The following is a 16,956-nucleotide window of genomic DNA, read 5'->3' as shown; positions in this document are numbered from 1 at the left end:
TGTACGTAGCGGTGTCATTCCGCGAGGAGGCTCTCGTTGTTATCCTCTCCTTTCTTGGTAGCTGCCGTCTCAGAACATCAGTACCACTCGGTGAGCTGACCCACCAAACGACGGTGTTCCTGCAGACGTCGTGAATCCAACGAGTGGATGCGTTTCTGCAGAACGGCCCTAAATTTGGCTTACCTCCCCGAGTTTCTAGTCCAGCGTTGTCCTGTGTTCTTCTTCTCGTGTCTCGTTCTTTCCCTGGTGAAGTTATGTCTGATGTACACCAACTAGCCCACATGGGTACCTTGTTACCGCTCAACGTTGTCTTCGACCTGCCGGATCCTCAGCATAAGTCTGGCGATGAGTCTTCGGAACACGTGGTGCCATTTCAGTACACGACGAACCTTTGTTCGGCTCTCGAGACTTTTATAGCTTTAAAAAATATCGCCGGCCAATGAGAAGCGAGAACACATGACGAGCGGTTGAAGATAAAGGATTCTCGCTACAGCCGCATTCTGGAAATCTGGCGATACGGCCTGCACGTACGCCCTATTCCGGCCAACATAACACGAGACGGCCATAGTGGCCGGCGCATCGCGCGGGTGGGAGCCTTGGCACGCTACCATGGAAACAAACGCGGAGTATTTTACGCGGACGCCACCGGCCCACACCATAAGTGTTGATACACGGCCGCAGTCGTCCACCAAAAACAGCGCAGTGAACAGCCTTACGTTCAAAGCACAAGACATTACTCATGCGGAATAGGTGGTAATCGCGCTCGCCGCCGTCAATCAGGACTCGCGGGTCATCATTACCGAATCCTGCAGAAGCCTGCAGAAGCATCGAAAGGGGCTTTATTCCTTGTTTGGCATACCGAATACTTCAGCATAGCAGTTATCTCGGGGCTGCCGCGTCCCGCACAATAGTATGGACTCCCGCGCACACGAGTCTCGAGGGCAACGAAGCGGCCGACGCCGCTGCCCGCGCGCTCACTCTCCGGGCATCGCCCTCGCGTTCCCCGATTAGATTTCGACCTCAATCCGGCTTTTAAATTCGGAAAAATTACCCAATATTAGCAATTCGGCCTCGATATCTTTCCTAAGCCCTGCAAGGGCCTCACGGGGGTGGTGGAATGCGTACTACTTCGCCTCTATGCTAAAACACTGCTGTGCCCGGCGGCCATCAAACGTTTAGACCCTGCGTGCATAGGGCAATGCCCGCACTGTAGGGAAAAGTCTTCGGACATTTACCACATGTTGTGGGCATGCCAATCAACCCCGCATCTTCCCCCTATACCCAACCCTACCCGAGAGGACTGGGAGGCGGCCCTGCTCGGCTGCTCTGACCTGGCAAGCCAAAAGGCCCTGGTCGGGCGCGCCCAAGCAGCAGCTGCAGCCAATAGGCTCCTGTAATGATCAGCCCACCTAGCGTTTGTAAGGAACGGCGCCTTAAGGACCGCTCCACTCGCTCCCTGTACATATTTTAATTATAATGTTTTTCAGTCAGTCAGTCATTTCTAGTTGAAGCACTGAAATTGAGCCCGTTTACTGTGTAGATAAAAGTCCATGCTAGCGCGGTGCCCCTCGCGTTAGCTTTTTTAGGTTTTCTTGTTGTTGTTTCGCGTTTTTATGGACACCTACTCTGTCGCCACAATAAAGACAGTCCCGATAACGCAGCCGAAAATGCTTCGCGTCTATCCAGGCGCTCATAAGATTCCTTTTCTAAGAGGCATCGGCGAATGCATTGTTTCATTCATAAATGTTTTATTGTGCTTAGTGGATGATGTGACTATTACGTTTTTAAAACTGTGTAGTTCAAGCGAACCCATTTGCTTACAACTCCATACTATAGATTGCCCTTTCGTGTAGCGGTGTTCATACTGCGATCACATGACTAAAATACCATGCGTGTTTTCAGGAGTAGTTGTGCCAGGGAAATGTGTTATAATAGAACTGGATGAGTGGTTGTGATCAGTAAAGCAAAGCGGTTTAGTCATGTGTCTGGAAACTCTTTTTCGCCAGGCTTTATGGCACACCAGAACTTCCGCGATGATCAACGCAACAGATTTGGAACGTGTTATTTCCTACAACTTATTTCCTACTTAGTCCCTTTGTTTTGGTTGTTTGAAGCAGAAGAAAACCGAATGAAAAACAAATGGCTCTAAGGGTTTGTCTTCGTGGCAGGAACGTAGTACCGTAGTACAGACACGAGCACATGGCAAGCAAACCGTTCAGCTTCGCCTTCGAGGCACAACGGGCCTTGGTTGCGAGAGCTCGGGCAGCGGCTTCAGCCAACGGAGTCCCGGACTGAGGACTCGACCAACCGCGCCCTTGCCCGGAAACCACTTCTACAAATAAATGTTTTGTACTACTACTACTATGGCGAGCAAATGCTTGAGCGCTTGGAACTGTTCGACAGGGTGGCGTGTTATTCAAAGTCTTCAGTGACGAACATGCACATGTACCGACAAAGATAAAACTCGTCAGCGCCAATACTTGCCGCTGCACTGCGCTATCATTAAACAGACAAACTGTTGTTTCAGATATTCGCAGTGAACGACTGTGAAAGCTGTAATGATACACAGCAAATTGTTTTCGGAACTATCACGTGTAATCGCGCTCTTTCTGAGCATTATGCTCACTTCTAGCGAGCGTGGAAACCTCAACGCGTCCAGCGTGGTTACAGGAAGTGAGAAGGACCCGTACCAGCAGCGATGAGTAATAGCTCGTTCAGAAAAAAAAACAGAAATCTTGCAACTGTGCGTTATCCGTCTAACCAGGGCGAAGCGAGCAGCGCACGCTTCACCCTCGCCATGCCCCCACCGAACTGCGCGCCTGGCGTAGCAAATAGAGAAAGCGGCCCCTAGCGCCAAACGCTGCAGGAAATTAGCTAGTTCACTGCAAGCATGAAAGCACGCGCACGCGCACTGCGATGTCTGTCTCGACGCCAGAAGCGCAACATCAGACTGCGCGGCGATGCAGTTTTATCTGATAATGACCGACTCTCGCGTGCCCCGACTTATTTTGCCGCCGGGTGTACACAATAATACCACGCTCTGCGATAAATTTGGCCAAGAGGAGGGCTGAATTTCAATGCCCGAGTGCGTTCTTTAAAATCAAAGTAACTGCCTAGACCATCTGTATGCGTTTTTCAATGTGATCTCCATGCGTTTTGTACGGCGTCTAAACTGGGTCGGGTATACAGCGCATGCACTAGGCGTCAGTCAGACATGTGCTGCAAATAAAGTAGGAGGAATAATATATTCAGGTGGTTGCATGACCTTCGACCGGTGTGTGCGTATTCTCTGCACAAATCAATTATTGAAATAGGTATCAAATTCATCATCATAAGCCTGACTGCGCCCAGCGAAGGGTCAACACCACTGTAATATCTCTCCTGCTACCTCGTCCCTGTCCCTACTGAAAAATCCGGTATGAATTTTAAACCGGACCCGCATACCGGGTTATTGTACAGGATTTGCGATACAGGATACTCCGGTAATCCGGTATCGCAAATCCTGTACAATAACCCGGTATGCGGTTCCGGTTTAAAATTCAGACCGGCATACAGGACAGTCCTGTATTCTACAGGCTAGGCCCGTATTATGCAGGAGGGAACTGTATCACAGAAAAAAAGGCAGGAATGAAATGTTTCAAATATATCCCACTTGGACTAAATCTGCCCAAAAACTGGGGTCATAAGTGTACATGCCAAATGCTGCAATATACAGAGCCTCAGAAACTGGTAATCTGCGATTATCAGCGACTCGTATTGCAGTCGAGTGCAATTGTGTTATTTGCTCCCAGCTTTTACCAAGTATTGGTAGCTTGGTGAGTATTATAATGCATCAAAAACTCCAAAAGATGTTTATTTTTTTTCGCATGTCTTGAACCAGCTCAATGAGGTAATAATTTAACTCTTCGCGACGATCTACCGGCGCTGGGGTCTCTACAGGGTGCTGGCCAATGAAGTAGTCAAAAGCACCTGCAGAAAAGAAAATATGATTGGTAGTACATAATGCCCCCAGCTTATCATTTAATTGGGCACTGACACACAACATAATGCATTGAGCACTGTGACATGCAACTTACGGCCAATGGCTTGTAGCTTTTCAAGGGTCATTGTACTTTTTCAAGGGTCATTGGCCCACTGTGGAGGCTTCTGACTTTTTGTTGCGATGGAAAGCTTGCCCTGTAACGCTCCTTTCCAGGAGTTGTGGAGTCGTCCAAAGGCTGTGCCCTTGCTGAAACGCGAATCTTTGGGTGCCACCATAACTGCTGCCCACGTTACCGAACGAATAAAAATTCCATTCCCGAGGTGGACCTGTATGCAATAATTACAAATGCATACCCCAGTAGCACAAACCATGCTCTGAATTGCGGGCCCTCGTGGGCCCAGACAAGCCACAGACAAGCCAGGCGTCTCAAGACGCCAGGCCCTGAGCATCGGCAATGCTCAGTATCGTGAATGCACCTCACGCCTTCCATATTTCAATGAATAAGGTATTGCAAATCTGCGTCGTAACATTGTTGGTGTGTAAACAGGTTGCTCGGACGATTCCGGTGCTTGCGTGGTCATCCTCCATTATTTACGGCACATACCGCAGCATCGATGCGATGCGTGATGTTTTTTCAAGGTCTTGGGCCGCTCCCCCTTAGGACGCTTATCGCTGATTGCTCTCGCACGTATACACGATATGCCTCTGTAAAGAAAGAATACAAACCATCAAACTAATTTTAGTCGTGTTATCGTGAAGGACAAGCAATTTCGATATGTAGCTGAAAGAAAATTTTGAGCTATTTCGTCCCTCTACGCTGTGCAATCCACAAATTGCTAGTTAAAAAGACACTGGACAGTTAGAACGTTTCTGTTGACGCCGAGCATATAACCGAGACGGAGGCAGTACTTAAAAAAAAGGGTCATTTGAAATGCGTACTTCCGTCCTAGCAGCACGACGTTGCCGTCATAAAATCCGCCTTCACCGCCGTGGCCTCCACCGGTCAAATGTCTGTAAATGTCACGGTTCACCACTTACGTCTTTCGGAGCGAAGTCATTCAACACTGAGAGAAGGACGATAGGGTTCCACCATATTTGCACTGGACGTACGCATGGAAGGCGATGTCATCTTCGATCGTGGATTGATCAAGCAACACGATGAAAGCAAGGTTGCCAGATGGCTCCGACCTCAGGTAGCCAAATTGGCCTCCGCTGTAGCCAAACGTAGCCAAAAGCGAAATTTTTGCGTAGCCCAAAAGTAGCCAAACGTATTTGTTTCTGTGACGACATTTCTTAAGCATATTGAATTAATTTTCGGCTTGAATATTTACATATTAGATTTCTTTCCCGCACATGATGTCTGAGGGGGTGCGCATGGCCGTTGTTACATTTCCCATCCGTCATGCGCACTAACCAGTGCGGCTAACCAGGTGCGCTAACCAGGTTCTAAAGATGGGGCCGCAGTTCCACTTTGCAGGTGCGGCAGTAGGCCATATCACCTGAGGCAGGTGACGACAGCCAGTCTGCACGCGGAAAAGAACGGCGGCGCTATATAACGTAATCACAGCTCTAGTTTAGGAATATTTCACCTTTTAAATGTTCGCGCGCAGATTAGACACATCGACAGTGAAAATACTTGACTGTATAATTACGCAGCCTCACATTTTAATTTTATGCTTTGAGAGAAAGGTTCACACTGAGAGCGTCACCTCAAAGCATCTAGCATGCGCCTTCTTGAAGCTACATTCTACCATATGCATGAGCTCAGAATAAATCAAGGATATATGCCATTAGATGGTAATCTGTGTAGATTTTATCTTCAGTCTAACAGCACGTTCACAATAATGATAAAAACATATTGCCCTTGAATTCCGGCTCTTTTTTCCATTCCTTTTGGAGTTCCGGATGTACATCGCCCACGCTCATTCTGATTAAAGTTCTCGTAGCGACGGATCTAATGCCATGTCATGCCACTAACTTCCTCCGCCTTCGATAGTTACAGTGGGTTCCGCGCAGCGCCGAAGGATGGCTCCATGGCTCCTCATGAGTGCACGCAGATTACGCAACGGACACGGCGCTCTCGCGTCGCTCGCAATGAATCTCGAGGGCTGCACGTGGGCCGCTTGAGGCTGCAGAAAAAGCGTAGGCTCTTGCGAGTGGCGCGCTTGCTGTGTCCACCACGAGAATAGGAAGAAACAGAAAGACCTTATTAATGCGTAAGCATTACTTGCCTGATGCGTATCTTGAGCAGAATGTGTCCGCAGAACCAGAATAAACAATACAAGAAAAGAACATGCCTGGCGGTCGGTTTCCAACCAGCCACGTACCGCAGCCGAAGCGGATGCCCTAAACCACTAGGCCACGTCTACGATTAACGGTTAACAAGTGAGGATCACAAAACCAGGCAACAGAAGTGAAACAGTAGCATTTAATGCTTACGCATTCGCACCACGTTAGAAGACTTAAGTTCTCTCAGTGTGTTCCCTCTATTCTGGTACCATGGTCACCAGTAGTGCACCGTCGATGGGAGAACGCTCACATGTGAAGACAGCAACAGTTTATGTTCGGTGGCGCGCGCGCGCGGGTGGCGTTAGTTCGCGGATTAAGTAGAATCTATAGGCCGTGACGTGTTTCCGGGGGGCAACTTTCACGTAGTGTCCACTCTTTATAAAAGAAATCGAAAGGCCGTGATCCTTGACCGCCTGAAACACATGTTTCCTCGGACACAGCGTTTACAAATTGTCATTTTGTAGCAGACGCGCTCAATTTCTTTAACCTGCTATAGCCTGCATTTTGATTCCAGCATTCCTTTTACTTCGGTCACTCTATAATTGTAACAGAGCACATTATAACTACTTTAACTGTTTTTTTCACGCATGAAAAAGATGTAGCCTGTGGGTTTCTACGTGGACACAGGCCACCAACCACCGCGGGTTCGAGCTTCGCGCGAGCCAAGGGCCCCGATCAGCCGTCACCACACACACACTGGGACACCGATGCGGTGCAGTCAACCTCCGCTGGGAGGAGAGCGATTCGCCGCAAAGAAATAGGCCTCCAATCTCACAAAAGAGACGTTTATTCACGTCGTCCTCTAGCAGATACACAAACACTCAATAGTCACCCCGTCCCGGGGGCGCGCGAGGAGCAAGGCTCCGCTGCGCGCACGAAGCGACTAGAGCAATGCGCGCCGCTAACACGCCGCTGCAGGAGAATGTCCCCGCGGCAGTGCTGTGATCTGTGTTGTGTTGTGTTGGGTTTTATGGCACATAGGCAGCTAAGGCCATCATGCGCCAAGCTCAGCGTATATAATGAGTTTTCTGTAGAATTTTCAAAAATGTTAAATATCATCGCTGGTGTAGATGGCCTAATAATACTGTATTACTTAGTAATAAGGGAAGAAACGAAATTTAGACATGGCTAATGTTAAAAGTATTAAGAAGGTCAGGTAGTCTCAGCGCCTATCCTTGCCTGGGCAAGGATCCCGAGGCTCCCAACCAGACAAATAAAAACCTCAGCCTTCTTCTCATGAATGAGAAAGTAGCTGAGGTGTATCACCTAATAAAGTGAACTAGCGGATCGAAATTTACAGTTTTTCAAGCACGTCTGCTTCTTTTAAAAAGCTAAAAAGAGAAGGTATGTTAACAATGGCATTATCATCTAAAAGCAGTGCTGGGTGAAAAGGAATGCATTCGTTATAAAATTCGGTGAAGTATCTTTTTCTTAGTTTTTCCAGTTTCGCACAAGAGAATAAAATGTGGTTAATGGTAAGTTCATCTCCGCATTCTTCGCAAACAGGTTTGTTTTGTTTTGTTAGCAGGAAGTTATGTGTAAGGTGAGTGTGGCCTATTCGGAGACGGCAGAGAATCCCTTCCTTGAAGCGTTCCTGGTGGTCACACGACCTCCATTCCCCTAAAACCGGCTTTACTAAGTGTAGCTTATTATTGACTTCACTGTTCCAAGCCGACTGCCATTTCTTCCTTAATTTCCGTTGTACTAATTTTATGCAATCGTTAAAAGGTATGTTTACTTTTTTCGTTTCCATCCTACGAGCTTGAGCAGCGCACAAGTCTGCTTTCTCGTTCCCTTTTATTCCGATATGACTCGGGACCCAGCAGAGTTTTATATTTTGTCTTTTAGCTGCGGCTGTTACTATGCTGTGTATAATGTCACCAAGAATAGGAGTGGTAGCGTTTCTAGCGTGGAGAGCTGTAAGCACACTTAAGGAATCTGTGTAGATTATACTGTTTGTGAGGTGCTCCTTTAATATTTTGTCTATGGCCAGCCAGACTGCGTAACATTCTGCAGTGAAGATGGATGCGCAATTTGGAAGTCTTACTGTTTTCTCCGAATTACCTCGCACCACTGCACTTCCTACGTAAACATCTGTTTTTGAGCCATCTGTATAAAAATCTGTGAACTTACTGTATTTTTGCTCGAGTGCAAGAAATTCTTGTAGTATATGTTGTCGTGGAGTTTGTTTTTTATGAAATTGAGTAAGGGTGAAATCACAGATTTTAGGAAAATTGTACCATGGAGGCAGTGGGTCTTGTATTCGAGCAATGTCGGGTAATGCATCTTGTAGGCCGAGGTTTTGGCACATCTCTTCAAAACGCAGCAGGAGTGGTCTGATAGCTAGTGGTTTGTTATTAAACAGTGTTCTCGATGGGCAATTTGTAACAATAGGGTAACAGATATGTTTTGGTAGGGAACGGATTTTTAGAACGTATGAGCATGTGAGTATGCTTCTTCTATCTGTAAGAGAGGGTTCATTTGTTTCAACGTAAAGACTATTTATGGGTGATGTCCTGTAAGCGCCAGTTGCAAGACGTAAACCTAAATTGTGCACTGGGTCCAGTCGTTTCAGGTACGATGGCCTTGCTGAACCATATACTATACTGCCATAGTCTAATGAGGATCGTACCACAGAGCGATAAATTTTTAGAAGGCCTGCCCTGTCAGAACCCCAGTGTTTATGTGAAAGGACTTTGAGTATGTTCAGTGATCGGGAAGTTTTCTTTTTTAACGTGTTAATATGAGGCAGGAAAGTGAGTTTTCTGTCAAATGTTATGCCTAGAAATTTATGTTCATTTTCTACTGGTAAATCTATTTCATTAAGGTGTAGGGTGGGGTCTGCCTGCAAGCCTCGTTTGAGTGAAAACAGAATGGCCACTGTTTTCTGTGGGGAAAATCGGAAACCATTTCTGTCTGCCCATGTTGTCAGTTTATTGATTGTTAGCTGTATTTGTCTTTCACATGTTGATATGTTCGAGGATGTGTAAGCTATCTGGAGGTCATCTACATAAAGTGAATACATGACAGACCTTGGTATTATTTTGTTAAGAGAATTCATTTTTACAATAAAAAGAGTTGTGCTTAAAATACATCCTTGAGGCACTCCATTTTCCTGAATAAAATCCCTCGAAAGGGTTGAGCCTAGACGCACATTAAATGAGCGGTTAGATAAAAAGTCTTTAATGGAGTTCAGCATTCTGCCATGGATGCCAAGTTCAGCTAAGTCCTGAAGAATTCCGAACCTCCAGGTAGTATCATATGCTTTTTCTAAATCAAAAAAGACTGCAAGACAGTGTTGTTTGTGTATAAAAGCTTGTCTGACTGTATTTTCGAGACGGACTAGGTGATCTGTAGTTGAGCATCCCTTTTTAAAACCACACTGGTGGATATCAAGAAGTTCACAGGATTGAAGAACAAAGGTTAGTCGTATATTTAGGACACTTTCGAAGGATTTGGCGAGGCAACTAGTCAGGGCTATGGGTCTATAACTGCTAGGAGAGGTTGGGGGTTTACTAGGTTTAAGAAGCGGCACAATAATAGCTTTTTTCCAGGCCTCAGGTATTTTTCCCGATATCCAAACTTTGTTAAAGAACTTTAAAAGTGCTTCTACGGCAGGTTGAGAGAGATGGGCCAGCATTTCGTAGTGGATTTGGTCGGGTCCTGGAGCGGTTTTTTTACCAGCAGACAGTACTGTGTTTATTTCTTGGAGGGTAATCACACTGTTATATTTTTGGTTTGCCCCTCCACTAGTTGGAAGTCTTTGTTTTTCGGCTGTGTTTTTGTATTTTAAAAAAGACTGCGCATAGTGTGATGAACTTGAAACTGCTGCGAAATGTTCCCCTAATATGTCTGCCTGTTCCCCTATGCTTGTTTGTGTGCCAGGTGTTGTCAATAAAGGAATTGTGAACGGTGAAAAGTTTCCATTTAATTTTCGCACATGTTCCCACATTTTTTTAGATGTGGTGTGACTGTTTATAGAAGAGACGTAAGTTTGCCATGATTTTTTCTCGGCACTACGACGGACGTACCGAGCTTTAGCTCTTGCTTTTTTAAAATTTATGAGATTCTCATGAGTCGGATACCTGCGAAATTTACCCCAAGCTCTGTTTTGTAATTTTTTTGCTTCCTTGCAGTCTTTTGTCCACCATATTTTATGATTTTGTTGCACCACTCCTGATGACTGTGGAATAGCTGTGAGTGCGGCAGTTATGATACAATTAGTGAACTTTTCATTTATCTGGTCGATGGAGAGATTATCTAAAAGTATATTTTCTAAATTTGCCTTTTCTTTGAAAAGTGACCAGTCGGCGAGGTGAAGCTTCCAGCGCCGTGGCCTTGTGGGGATTATTTCCGGTGGGGATGCTAAAGTGATTAGTATAGGGAGGTGGTCACTGCCATATGGGTTGTCAATGATATCCCATTTAAAATCATTAAAAACAGAAGGTGAGCTAAATGACAAGTCTAAAAAGGACATTTTCCCCGAGGTAGGAGAGCAGTAGGTGGCTTTTCCTGTATTTAAAAGACATACATTGTTTGTGATGATAAAATCTTCGATTATTTGACCCTTAGAGTCACAGCGCTCGCTTCCCCAAAAAGGGGAGTGAGCGTTGAAGTCCCCAACTACTAGATACGGTTCTGGAAGTTCATTGATCAGTTCTTGTAAATCGTGGACTGTTAATGTAAAATGTGGAGGAATATATACAGAACAGATAGAAATTGTTTTATGGCTGACGACACTGACCGCAACGGCTTCAAGTTTTGTTTTGAGTGTGATTGCTCGAGCAGGGACGCTGCTTTGCACGACAATCGCAACGCCTCCAGATAGTCTATTTACGTGCTCACGATCGTGTCTAAAAGTTTTATAATGTTTCAGGATATTTGTATGTTGTGGACCTAGATTTGTTTCTTGAAGACATAAGACTACGGGCGAGATTGACCCTAGGATATCTTTTATGTCATTGGAGTTCCTCAACATTCCTCTACAGTTCCACTGAACTAGAAAAGCCATATTTATGTTTGGGATAGGAACGATTGGGAGTTTACTTATTTTCTGGGGCCGTTATAGTGGCCCTGCCTTTTTTCCGCTCAAGAGAGCTGTTCCGCCGCTCTAAAGCAGGCGGACTGTGGGATACGTCCATCACCTCGCGACAGGTGCTGGACGACCGCGGGGAAGCCGCGCGTGTGTGAGTGTCAGGTCTCCCCCGACGGGGGGAGGTCCTGCGGGATGTCGACCCATGGGCCGGCACTCCCTGGCTTGGAGTTGGCAGAGCAGCTTTCGCTGTCCCTGCCTGGGGCGTGGGTGGCCCTGCTACAGGCACAGTGACACTGGCCTCGGCAGGTGCCGGAGTGCTGTGTGGTGCTACGCCCCTGCGCACCACATCAGCGAAGTTTGGTTTTGCTGAGAAGGAGAATGTATTTGTAACTGCAAAACGCCTTCTGGCTTCTTTAAATGAAATGTTTTCTTTTGTCTTTATGGTAATGATTTCTTTCTCTTTTTTCCAGGACGGACACGCCCTGGAGTACGCAGCATGGTCTCCTTCGCAATTTGCGCAGCGTAGTGCTGCGTCACATTCCTCAGACTGGTGGTCCTTTGATGCGCATTTCGCGCAGGTTTTGCGGCCGCGGCAGCTCTGCGAGCCATGGCCAAACTTCTGGCAATTGAAACAGCGACGGGGGTTGGGTATGTAGTGTCTTACGTTGACTTTCAGGTACCCTACTTCGATTGTTTCGGGCAAGCTGCTGGTGTTAAATGTGAGGACCATGTGTTTGGTGTCTATTTCCTTGTTATCCTTGCGGATTTTGATCCTGTGGACGTCTATTACATTTTGTTCGGATAGTCCTTGAAGCATTTCAGTTTCTGTTAGGTGGATAAAGTCAGCTTCGGAGATAACGCCTTTGACTGAGTTGAGGGATCGGTGGGGAGTCACGGAGACAGAGATGTCCCCTATGGAATCGATGTTTACAAGTTTCGAGCACTGGATGCTCTCGCGTAGTTCGAGGAGTAGGTCGCCGCTTGACATTTTGGATACCTTGTAGCCAGGCCCTAAGGTATCTGTTAGGCATTTGGTAACAAGAAATGGGGATATGATTCGGTCTTGCTTTTGTTCACAGTTACTGTGTATAACATGAAACTTAGTGAAAGTTGGCTTCTTTTTCATGAAAAAGTCTGATGCTTCGTTCCGCACTCTTTTACGAGAGCGATCGGGTTTGGAAAGGGGGGGAGCCATAAAAAATTGATGTTTTTCGGTCATGGTGCCAGCCACCCACCATGGAGTCCAACAAGGGGACGCGACAGGAACTTGAAAGAAAGTCCTGCCCACGCCAGCTGTACACCTTAACTATAACCTAATATGACTCAACTCAGGGTAGTTGGTCACACACGGTTAACCCTCGCCGCCAGGAAAAAGAGGAAAAAAACGAAGAAGAGAGTAGGATACAGGAAAGTTGTAAGAAAGGGAATAGGAAAGTGAAAGATAGAGGGGAGGACAGGAAAAGGCGACTGCCGATTTCCTCCGGTTGGGTCAGGCCGGAGGTGCCGTCTACAGGAAGCTGGGGCCTAAGTGGTGTGTTGCCTCCGCCGAGGGGCCTTAAGGGTCCAAACGCTCGGCATCGGCTCAACCACCAGGATCCCCTTTTCCCCGGACACGGCGATGCCACGCACGGCTAAGCGCGGATGCTCGGGTCCGTGGTGACGCATTGTTCACCATCATACCCCTGCGGGGATGTCCCTGCGGATGCTCGGGTTAACCCCGTGGTGTCGCCACTCACCAACGTCTGCATACTGCAGACGCCTCCCTGCGGGGATTGCTGTGATCTCTCTCTCGTGTCGACCGTTGGGCCGGTTGCGAGAGAGAGTGGGCATTCAACGCAATGTACGCCTGTCGGAGGTCGCTGGAACCCGCTGGACAGGCTCGAGCCGCTGCAGGTCAGAGGACACGTGCGAGCGAGCTCGAGTATGCACTGGTCCGAACGGCAAAGGCCGGCACGGACAAACAGTAACGTACGCACCTTACGCTGTCTCGGAGGGATCCCTCTCCGGGCCCCGCTCGGACGGTCGCGCGGTCGCGGCCGCCCAAAGCGGGTCCCGAATTCCCGCCAAAAGGCGGCAATGGCGAAGGCCCTTGGAGAGCCGGGGCGGAGCTGTGGCTAAATGACAGTGATTAGTCACCCAGCCGCCTCTCCACCGCCTGAGGCGGGAGCAAGGGAAAGAGGAGAAAAAACGCGGGAGGCCGGCACAGCCGCGCAAAGGCAACGGCGGAAAGCCAGGATTCCCACAAGCCCAAAAGTAGCCACATAGCCAAAACGAAATTTCTGACGCCAACTCGGACAAAAAGTAGCCCAATTTGGCTATTAATAGCCTAATCTGGCAACCCTGGATGAAAGGCACAAAAAACTGTATAACACAAATTCAACGAGGACTAGCGAGTGCCAGCGTGTTTTCGCAGCTACCTTCATCCCTTGACACTCAACCCAACCGCAGGAAAGAAAAACCTGTTCCAAACAAACGCGACCGGACACAGTGAACAAGTAGAATCGGAGCCCCCTCTCCACTTCATGGAGCGTCGCGGGGAGTGTGGTAGGGAGGGCGGCTTAAAATGTTCGGTAGTGGGCTGTAGAGCCTCCGCGCCATTTCGGGGAAGGGGGCTGGGAGGGACAGAACAGACACAAAGGAGACCTCGGGGAAGGAACAAAGGCAGACAGGCGGTAGTTCTGCCTGGTAGTTCTGGACGCAGTCGTCAAACAGCTTCTGGTTCATCTCCATGAGCAGCTTGAGGGCATTGTAGACCAGGCCATAGATGGTCTTGTTCCAGTGGGCCTTGGAGTTCTTGTAGAGTGCGGGGAACACTATCGGCAGCAGGGTGGCCGCATTGTCGCTCACCAGGCTCATGACGTACTCGTTGTTCCAGTAGTAGAGTGCCCGCTCGGCCACCTGGAAGTGGGGCGACGCGACGCAGCGGGCCAGCTGCCGGAAGAGCGGCACCATCACCTTGGCAAACTCGGCCGGCTCAATGACGTCCAGGATCTCCTCGAGCTCGTTGAGGAACATCACCTCCTTGGGTGAGTGCACCTTGGGCCAGAACTTGAGCAGGGCCAGGATCACCGGCTCCGTCAGGCTCGGCTCTTTCTCAAGGAACTGGACGACGCAGTACGCCAGCTGCGGGTGGTACACGCTCAGTGACTTGACCTTGTGCAGCGGCATCAGCACCCGCAGGAGGAACAGCTTGTGCTCCTCCTTGAGGGGCAGCGCAAAGCCATTGATGATGGAACCCAGGATCTCGAGCAGCTCGGCCACACCGTTGTGGTGCTCTGTCTCGTAGATGAAGCGGTAGAACATGTGGTTCACCTGCTTGCGCACATAGGCACGCAGCCCCAGGAACTTGCCGTAGATGCGGTGCAGCGTCGTTTTGAGGAAGTCGCGCTCCCGCGGGTCCTCCGAGTCGAACAGCTCCAGCAGTTGGAGCACGAACCGCTGGTCCAGGTGGCGCTTGGCGAGCGCCGGCTGGAAGTCCGGGCTCTCAAGGAACCGCAGGAACAGCTCGTAGACGAGCTGCAGGTGGGGCCAGGCCGCTTCCAGCGTCGGCTCGTCTTCCTCGGGGTCAAACTCGGCGCCATTGGGGTTGGAAGAGGGTGGCAGCGTGCGGAACACATTCACCCCAAACATGTGGATCATCTCGGGGTAGATGGGCTCCGTCAGGACGCCCCGCTGGGAGGTGATGTACTCCACCATCTCGTGTAGTGCTGCCCTCTTCACCTCCTTCCACTTGAGGTCTGACAGCGGGTCGGTGACAAAGTCAAACAGCACGCAGCACTGCCGGATTTTCTGAATGAGCAGGTCCTCTCGCTCGGCTAGGGGCGCGTCCTTGAGCGCGGGCAGCTTCTGCAGCTCGCGGTTGTGGCTCACGTTGAATCGCGACGAGTTCTGGCGCTTCTCCTTGCGCATTGCGCTGCCCGGGGCCGTGGGCACGGCGGCGCCGGCAAGCTTGCATTTCGCCACCAGGTTGGCCGGCGGCGGAGCGGACTTGGGCCCGCCTCTCGCCGCGGCCGCAGTGCCGCCCGACCCGTTGCTGTGCACCACGCTGCCGGCGGCAGTGGTGCTGCTGCTGTTGTTGTTGCACGCCGGGCTCACCTCTTCGGCGCCGTCGGTCGTGTCTTTGCCGCTGCCATTCTTGGCTGTCGTACCGGAGTTGTTGTTTTTCGCAGGCACCTTGTCTTTGTCAGTCCGATTAGGCATTATTTTATTAACAGTTCACACGCCATCGGCAGGGGTTGAGCAGGTTTTTTTTTTTGAGAGTGGGCCCAGGAAAAGCAGGGAAGGCGGTGGTGAGAGGAAAGAAAAAAACGTGAAAAAAAACTGGAGACCGCAGACCGCAGACCGCAGACCGCAGACCGCAGACCGCAGACCGCAGACCGCAGACCGGAGACCGGAGACCGGAGACCGGAGACCGGAGACCGGAGACCGGAGACCGGAGACCGGAGACCGGAGACCGGAGACCGGAGACCGGAGACCGGAGACCGGAGACCGGAGACCGGAGACCGGAGACCGGAGACCGGAGACCGGAGACCGGAGACCGGAGACCGGAGACTGGAGACCGGAGACCGGAGACTGGAGACTGGAGACCGGAGACCGGAGACTGGAGACCGGAGACCGGAGACTGGAGACTGGAGACTGGAGACTGGAGACTGGAGACTGGAGACTGGAGACTGGAGACTGGAGACCGGAGACTGGAGACCGGAGACTGGAGACCGGAGACCGGAGACCGGAGACTGGAGACCGGAGACCGGAGACCGGAGACCGGAGACCAGAGACCAGAGACCGGAGACTGGAGACTGGAGACTGGAGACTGGAGACTGGAGACTGGAGACTGGAGACTGGAGACTGGAGACCGGAGACCGGAGACCGGAGACCGGAGACTGGAGACGTTCGACACATGCAGACACTCCAAAAAGGCGGTCTTGGTTTGCTTAAACTTCAGCCCCTTCGTTTCGGTCCTGCGCTGCGACCGGGCAAACTCGGTAATTGGAATCAGCTGTCACCTGGGTCGTCACATTCAAGTTGCTCGCAGCCATATAGAGTTGAAACAGGCGTGCTGGCGGCCGCGCGGCGAGGCTTGTCGTCGTTACTAATAGGCCTTCACTTGGGACAAAGAAAAAGAGGAAGTGGCTTCAGTCCTAAAAAATTGACACCCTGCTAGCAAAAAGGCCGTTGCCTCACAATCTAACGGCTGTTGTCGCAAACTGCAGAAGCATTGTGAACAACGTAGACAAATTTGCGGGCCTCATTGAATCACTAGAGGCTGATATTGTGTTTGGAACAGGATCGCGGCTGATCCCCGACCATCAATGACAGTGAGGTAGTAAAGTTTCACAGGTTCCCTGTCTTCCTCGCACCAGAGGTGCCCCGTCAGACGGTTTGTTCCAACTGGAAGACTCAAGCTTGATCTCTGCACCAGGGGTGCCCCGTCAGAGACGCTCTCACGATGAGTATAGATGTAGGGTTAAAGGGAATACTTATGTACAGTTTATGTACGGCTATTTACTGCATATACAAGTTAGATACAATGGCAAAAAGACAAACAACCAAAAGGCGGATCTGGCTAACACTAGGGGAGGCCCCTACTCGGCGTAGCCGTAGATGCATAGCATCTCACCTTAACCCAGCACCTCCGCTTCCGGCTCCGGGG

At 49.6% G+C, this 16,956-nt stretch overlaps 1 pseudogene; it reads right to left on the bottom strand.

Moving 5' to 3' along the window:
• Nucleotides 1–776: 776 nt before the first annotated feature.
• Nucleotides 777–15,531, bottom strand: LOC149327569 (serine/threonine-protein phosphatase 2A 56 kDa regulatory subunit delta isoform pseudogene; annotated as a pseudogene).
• Nucleotides 15,532–16,956: the final 1,425 nt, after the last annotated feature.

The sequence above is a fragment of the Amblyomma mixtum genome, chromosome 10 (assembly GCF_055824585.1).
Source record: "Amblyomma mixtum isolate Tamu chromosome 10, ASM5582458v1, whole genome shotgun sequence".
In the NCBI taxonomy this organism is placed as follows: Eukaryota; Metazoa; Arthropoda; class Arachnida; order Ixodida; family Ixodidae; genus Amblyomma; species Amblyomma mixtum.
This window is presented reverse-complemented; position numbering and strand designations above follow the sequence as displayed.